Raw genomic sequence first — 9,011 nt, forward strand, 5'->3', positions numbered from 1 at the left:
TGTATAAATGTACCACAGCTTCTTAATCCAGTCATCGACCGATGGGCATTTCGGTTGTTTCCATATCTTGGCTATTGTGTAAAGTGCTGATAGTGTTTGGGGATTTTGTTGGGTGTCCGATGGACATGTGTCCTGTTTGGGAGACCACCTCAGGGATGCTGTGGATGCCTGGTCATGGCATTGTACACCAGAGGCTGGACATTAATGAATGCCAACTATAATTTTATGTGTATAATGTGATGGCTCGGTGTGAGGTCGGGGTGGTGGTGGATGGGGGGCGGGGGGTTCATGGTGTGAGGGATGTAAAAATAAAATAAAATAAATTAAATTAAAAAATAAATTAAATTAAATTAAATATATATATATATATATATATATATATATATATATATATATTTATTTATTTATTAAATATAAACTATTTACTCTTGTTACTACTTCAGAATTCAGCAATGAGAAGTCTATTTGGGATGATGCATACCATGCTTTAATTACTGAAAAGTCTAACCCTGCCCCCTACAACAATAATGCACATCTAAAGGTAGAAAGAATTTCTTCACATCGTCCAATTTTAGACACAATAATTAATTTTTATATTATGCCAAAGTATAAGCATCTGTTTATTATTTTCTCAGTCAATCCCTATTTAAACAAATTTATATGCATATGGTATTGAAGGAGTAGGAGAGGTATGGGAGGATTTATCAAAAGATTCTTTTGAGAATATTTTACATGAGAAATTTTTTTAATGTTTTCCTATGCAAACTTTATTAAACTAATGCTTAGATTGAAATGTTTCATTAGTTTAGTTTGTTAGTATAGCTTAAAGTTAATCACCTCATATAAAATTAGTTTCAGGCATACAGCACATAGTGATCAGACATTTATATAACTCACAAAGTGATAACCCCAACAGGTGTACTACCCACCCAACATCATATAGTTTTAGAACATTATTAACTGTATTCCACATGCTGCACTACATATCCCTGTTACTATTTTTTAAAAATTATAGTTGACATTCAATATTATTTTATATTAGTTTCAAGTGTAGAGTGTAGTAGACACTTAATATAATTTATGAAGTGATCCCCCCAATAAGTCTACTACTCATCTGACACTATACATAGATTTTACAATACTATTGATATATTCCTCATATTGTACTTTACATACCCGTTACTCTCCAATAACTATCAATTTATACTTCATAGCTCCTTCACCTTTCTCACTTAGCCCCCAAACCCTTCACATCTAGTAACCATCAGATTGTTCTCTGTATTTATAGGTCTGTTTCTGTTCTGTTTGTTCATTTATTTTGTTCTTTAGATTTTACCTATAAGTGAGATAGTATAGTATTTGTCTTCCTCAGTCTGACTTATTTCACTAAGCATAACACCCTCCAGGTCCATCCATGTTGTTGCAAATGGTATGATTTTACATTTTTTATCACAAAGTAATATCCCGTTATATATATATAACCCATTATCAGATGTATCATTGGCAAATACCTTCTACCATTCAGTAGAATGCCTTTTCATTTTGTTTTTGGTTTCCTTTGCTGTGCAAACACTCTTTAATTTGGTGTAGTCCCATTTATTTTTTTCTTTTACTTCCCATGAAGAATGTTTGTAAGTATTGTGCTCCAGATCTTTGAAACTTACTCATCTTGTATAACTGTAACTTTATACCCATTGAACAATTGCCCATATTATCCCTCCCCCCATATCCTGGTAACTTTCTTTCTGCTGTCTACTACAACTTTGACTATTTTAGATGCCTCATATAAGAGGAATTATGTAGTATTTATCCTTCTGTGACTGACTTATTTCACTATATATAATGTCTTCCAAGTGCATTCATGTTGCCACAAATGGTAGGATTTCCTTCTTTTATAAGGCTGAACAGTATCCCATTGCATGTATATATTATATTACATCTTTTTTAGACATTCGTCTATCCATGGACATTTGGGTTGTTACCATATCTTAACTGTTATGAATAATGCTTCAATGACCATGGGAGTACAGATATCTCTTCAAGATAGTGATTTCATTTCCCTCATACATACCCAGAAGTGGAAATGCTGGATCATATAGCAGTTCTGTTTAATTTTTTTATGAACCTCTGTATTGTTTTTCATAGATGCAGCACCACTTTACATTTCTACTAACAGTGTATAAGGGTTCTAAATCCCCAGAACGTCATCAACACTTGTTGTCTTCTTTTTTTATATATAAGAACTATCTTAATGTCATATCTTATTGTAGTTTTGATTTGCATTTCCCTGATGACTAGCAATGCTGAGTTCCGTTTCATATATATGTTGCCATTTGTATTTCTTCTTTGGAGAAATGTCTATTCAAATCCTTTGCCTTACTTTTAATTAGGTTACATTTTTTTCTATTGAATTTTATGAGTTCCCTAGGTATTTTGGAAATTAGCCTCTTGTTAGAGAGATGATTTGCAAATATTTTTTTTCCACTCCATATGTAATCTTTTCTCTCTGTTGATTGGTTCCTTTTCTTTGCAAAACCTTTTTTTTTTTGATGTAGCCTCACTTTTCTATTTTTGCTTTGCTTCCTATGCTTTTTGTGTTATATTTGAGACCAATTTTAGGAGCTTTTACTCTATGTTTTCTTCTAGGAATTTTACACTTGCAGATCTTACATTCAAATACATGGACCATTTTGAATTATTTTTTGTATAATGTGAAATATAAGGATCCAATATCATTAACTTTTTTTTTTCCTCATTGGTTATTTCCTGTGTCTTTCAATAATATATTCCTTGGAGAAGTTTGGGTTTTGTTATCAGAGTATTTTATTTGGTTTTCTTATTACTTTAATTAGTGTTCCTTCCAATTCTGTGAGTTGTAAATATTTTCACTATTTTTCAAAGAGAAAATCATGTAATATGGTGAAATTTGATTGGTAATTTGATATAGGTATTATTAGAATACACTGTTGAGAATAGAATAAAGGCTCAAAGAAAGGAGCAATGCATTTTAAATGGGGAGAATTGTATCACGGAAACTTAATTAACATCCAAAATGTTTTTTCCACGTTCACAAAGATAAAATAGTTTCATATGAGCATTGGGAGATCAATGCAATGAAAAGAGCAGTATGAACAATGACAAAGATTTGAAATCACAAGGATATTCATTCAGAAAGTACCTTGAGGGTGGCATGGGGGATGGGGACAACATTGTGAGTAAAGTGATTAATTAAAAATAAATAGGTTTCAAAAAATAAATAAATGGGTATCAAAGAGACTTTCAGATGATACGTCACTGTTGGAATTTTATTTTCTTGACAAGAGATCCATTAGCAGATTTTAGATTAATTAATACAGATGTGGCGTTATGTGATGACCTCAACAAATACAAATGGTGATGAAAATAAAGAGCGAACAAGCATGTCAGCAAATGAGAATAAGGTAGAACTGATGAAACTTTGTCACTTGAGAGATGTAGACACAGAGAGAGTAAAGTCATTCCCTTTTCTAAATATGGAACAGAAAAAGACTCTCAGAAGAATTTAATACATTTAAATTCAGTATGTTGAAATATATTTGTTTGTTGCACATCCATTGGGAAATCCAGCAAAGAGGCTTGAGTGACCAACATAAATTTGGGAAGTATCATCCCATATGTGGGAGTTAAAGCCTTAAAATTATATGAGCTTCCTAAGGAAAACATACAGAGAATTGAGAAGATAGGATGTTGATCTGATTGAAGGATAGGCTGAGGTGAATTTTGCACAAGGTCTCTGGGAAACAAATGTCAGAGAGTTAAAAGGAGAATCAGAAGAGTGCAAGGAGGAAAAGCAACCTCAGAGAGATTTTTCAAGGTAAACAAACAAAAACTGTTGATAACATTCTATTTTTGCACGAAAAAAAGAAAACCATCTATTAATTCAGTAGCACAGATAACTATAGGAATATTTATCAAGGTAAATTCAATTATGGGGGTGTTAATGGGAATAATGGGTAGAAGTTGAAGTGAAGAAGGAAAGACAATGAATAACTTAGGAAGAATATTTTTTGAAGGATCTTGGCTTTTTAGAGAAAAGTGGAGATAGGTTGTCCCTAGTCAGAGGATACAATGATTAATGGGGACTTCATCTCTTTGAATACGGAAGTGTATAATAAGCTATTTACTGTAAAGAAACTTGACTGTGACAGACTCAAGACCCAGAAAAGGACATACTAACCAGTGAATCAAATCCCTTAGGGGAGAAAAATGACACGCTCAAGAGCACAGACGCAAGATTAGTCTTGAAAGAAATGTGTTCCTGAAGAAACACCTTTCCTCTGAGATTTCACAGAAGTCTATGTTGGATAGTTCACAATTTAGCATGCAGTATAGGAAAATGCACTCTGCTGAGGTAGAGAAAGAACTTATTGTTTTATAAGATCTAAAGATTCTTTTGATGGTAGAACACAACACACTGACACTCCAATAGATTAAAGGCAAATCTCTTTGTTACTTACAGCTCCAAATGAAAGAATGGTGCAATACACAGCCGCACAATGTGGGGACAGGGTAATTGCAAGCTGGAACCATAACAGGCAGATTACATATGACAACTGAGGTGGGGTTAGTTAGATTTCAATGGCTCCCTGCAGCTTGGCTAATCTGAATAACTTTTCAGGCTCTGGAGCATAGAGGATGTCCCTAGTTGTCTGGTACCTGGCACAGAGACAATTAGGGATGGTGTATAGTGTTTGGAAATAAGAGAGCCTCTAAGAGAAATGGTTGGACTATGGACTTAATCAGCTCTTCAAGAAAAACTGACTAGCCTCTGGCCAGGGACTCAAAACAAGGTAAAGACAGCACAAAATTATTATACATATGAAGAAAAATAAGATTAGATACTGTAGGTGACATGTCCTGGATGGATTAATTGGGTAAGGAATATGATACACACTCAATAATTGCCAAGCTTATGACTGACTTTATTTTCAGGCACTGTTTTGAGCATTATACACGTGTCATTTCAATCTTTATTACAATATTAGGTAAATGCTATAACATCTGAGGTTCATAGATGAGGGGGATCTGAGATGATATACTCAATGTCCTAAAGGTCCTATGTTGGAGATAAAGAAGCCAAAACAGTGTCAACCCAGAGCTCCGGTTCTTAACTTCTCTCCTAGCCATGCCCACTAACTGCTGTCTTGCTGAGATAGAATTGTGTCATTTCTTTCTCAGAAATGCTAAGCTACCCAGAAATAAGAAAAAAGGAATTGAAGTTTATAGGGCAAATCACTGGCAGGAAAAAGGATGTGGATATTGTGAATTAGGGTAAGGTGCAGGAGTATGAATAATAAAACTAGAATTTCATCTTAACTTCTATGAAAAGTGATAATAGAATTTGGTTTTCCTTCTACAACCAACAAAATTGCTAATGTCTCATCCCCAAGTAATATATACTTACCCATCACTGGTGCAGCTGATTAACTAGTTACTGTCTTCCCTTTCAAGGTCAGATTTATTTTCATAGGACAGAGAGTTGATAATTATGCAAGATCTATTTAAATGAGCTGTCTCCTAAAAGGAAAGAGGCAGAGGTAAGCGTACCCAGTTCCTTCTTGTAAAATCAGAAATAATTCACCCTCCTTTTTCTTAAAGAAAAATATGCAAAGAAAAGAGAGAGGGCCAGCGATGTTAGTTTAGTTTGAATACCCTACATGGAGACAGAATGATAGGAAAGCAATTGCCTTCCCTGTCTCTACCCCATGCAATTTTGAGCCCAGATAAAGTAATTAATCAAGGAGTTTAGCTTATTAGAGAAGGAAGTGAGGTCATACTTTAAATGTGCATTGAGAGAAAAAAACGAATTTGAGAGTCTGAGAGTCCCTGGTGGGGTGGTGGTGGTGGTGGTAGCAGGGGGGTAATAGAGATATTTGTAGTAAAATTAGAAGGTAGTAGGTGGTAATGGGGATAAGTGTGAGAGGGCTCTTTAGGAAAGGGTATTTTTGTTTTTTCTTTTCTTTTTAAAATTCACAATAAGGATACAAGCAGGAAAGGCAAATAAGATTCACCTTGAGTGCTAATCCCAGATGGTTGCAATAGCTGCTTAAAACAGTAACTTGAGAGAATTGAAAGCCATTTTCAGATTGTGTTTAAAGGAATGCAAGTGATTTTTGTGGTCATGCCTAGTTATGGAATGGGGAGTAGAGGTTTGCATACGGAATGCTTACTATCCAGTGTAAAAGGTATCCAGAGTAAGGTTTGAAGTGAAATGTAAATGAATATGTTTTGGTAAAAATAAAAATAAAACAAAAAACATCCTTTGTTAACAGGTTATTCATTTTTTTATGAGTTTTTTTGAATATTTCCAAACTACAGTATAATGGATAATCATAAACTCAAGATAAAATCCACAGAAAATGCATACAATATTTTAATTAGTTAAAAAAAACACATTTATTCCATAAGGAGAAGACTGGCCAGAAGCCACTAAGAGTCACTAGGACAATACAGAGATTTTCTGCTCTTTGTCCCTGAGATACGATGAACTATTGTCAAAATATTTATTGCTTCTTCCTACTGAACACAGCTTATTGGAGACTTAAAATTTTGTTTGCTAATGTCACTGGCTTTACCTCATTAATTATAAACAGAAGAGCTGCCATGTGTGTTTCCTCCTGTGCATGTCAATTTTCCAGGAGATAACATGTCCCAGATTGGGGCAGCACCTTTGATAAGTGTCTGAAATAAAGACACCAGAAAGTAGAGCCACATTTATACCATAAGGGACATTCTTTTTTTTCCCTCTTTTCACTTTTAAGTCAGTTGTTTGTTACTTCAGCACACTTAGAATTAAATAACAAGACACAGTGCCTATACCTGAGTTTGAGAAGCTTAAATACTATTTTCTTCACACAGAGAAGTAGAATGTAGTTAAGCCAATTGTAACTCATGCTTTGCTTCAAATGTTGTAAAGACAACTGATGCTAAGGATCAAAATATCCATTCCTCAGTGAGCATCAGGAGACAAATTCTAGTCATTCCTTGGCCTTATAATATTAATGTGGAAAGTTTAGCAGGTGAACCTATTAAGCATATTGAAAACTCAGCAATAGTTTCTAAACAGATGACTAACATTATGTGCTAATTCATCAAGACTCTCATTCTGAAAGTTTAATTAAATATTATTTCACTTAAAACACAATTCAGTTTACTCTTATGTTTTCTGAAACACAATGCAAATGAAATTTTTATGAAGCATGATCTAATAAATTACTTCACTAAGTGTTTCTTTGCTTTTCACAACTAGCACATGCTTCAGTTTAGAAATGTGCATTGGACTCAAAAAAAGAATTGTCATTCATGATTAGAGTATGTTTAAAGTTTAGAAAATTCTCAATTGTTTCCCAAATCGCACTCCATGGTGCTTCTTCAAAATACAAAATAAAATGGGTGAAAGCTGTGAAGTACATATATAAGTGGAAGTAATCTCAGAGACAGAAAAAAGCATGAAATAGAAAAACAAAACAATGCAAAGCAATGACTGTGGGTATTGAATAAGTTAAACTTTTCTTCATTGCATAATGCTTGGCTTCATGGCTTCTCTGTTCTATATATTTTAAAGGGCTACTTGGATTACCTTTTCCAGTTTATTTCTCCCCCTCTATATACAAATCATGCAAAGCTGCTGGTAGTCTATGCAGAGCACCCAGGTCTTTTCTGGAAAAAAGGAATTTTCTACAAGTATGATTGTTTTGTAAGACAGAAATTTATGTCTGCATTTTAGTGCTTTTCATGTTATATTTCATTTTTGCTATTTCTTTATTTTTTCAACTACACTGACCAACTGGACCATAACAGAAGATGTTTCATATGTATGCTTACATTTTCAGTGTTTAGCACAGTTCATGACACATGGTATATATTTATTAAAGGTTTCTGAGACCTTTCTAAAATTTCGCTGATTTTTGAATACCAAAGGTTAAGGGTTCACTTGACTTTATTTTGTTTTGCTTTTGACAGGTTTGGATGAATTTAAAGTGGTAAATAAGTCAGTAATTGGAGAATTCAAACTCTCAAGTATGTAAGTATTTATAACTTCAATATAATGAGAGAAAGACTCAAACATTTTTTTTTCATGGATTACTTGTCTTCTTATCAATATATCTGATTAATCCTATTGCTGGTATATAATCATTTTCAATTCATTATTCCATAAACTAACTTTATTTTTTTAATAATCTGGATTAGGAATTTTTAACAAATAAATGCATGCGGTAAGACATTTTGTTTGCTAATTAGCTCATTTGCTACGTTTTATGCAGAGAACAAAATCGCTCTTTGTTTTCATAATGAAAATAATGTATAACAAACATGAAGCTTACTTAGAGATTTTCTTTTCTTTCCATCACTAATGCATGGTTCTAGTAAGTCTAAAATTGACAATTACAAGAGGAAATTGAAATATTTAAGTATCACCATATTTAAGTGTTTGTCAATAGGCAAGTTGATGGAAATATCTTAAGTGTGTGCCACAGAAACACACTGCATAAGAATCTTGAAAAGAATATTTTTCAAACACAAGTAAATAGAGAGCGATGATTTGTCATAGTGTGAAGACCAAAATGACTGGTTTTGAGAATGGTGGAAGAATTAAACACAGTAAAGTTTAAAAAATTTCCATGATATGCTTCCTAATAAACATGTGCAAATAAATTCTAAATAAAGCTCAGAGTTACGGAAAAAGGAACTATTCTTGACATGATCCTATGTGGGCCTGACTTGAGTAATAGCAGAATAGTTAATTAAGTTTTCAATTGGAAGATTTGGGAAAATAGCCTTTGAAAAAGCTTGGGACATGTGGAAAGATGGAGTCTCGCCAGATCCTTAATCATACGGATTATATGGTAGATCAGATCAAGTAAGCAAGATGGAGGCTAAAGTTTTCCTAGTTTTCCTAACTCACAAACACACACGCACCTCTATATACATACATATACACACAGCACCACATATAAATGTTTGTGTAGATA

Source organism: Rhinolophus hipposideros (genome assembly GCF_964194185.1).
Source record: "Rhinolophus hipposideros genome assembly, chromosome: 9".
Taxonomy (NCBI): domain Eukaryota; kingdom Metazoa; phylum Chordata; class Mammalia; order Chiroptera; family Rhinolophidae; genus Rhinolophus; species Rhinolophus hipposideros.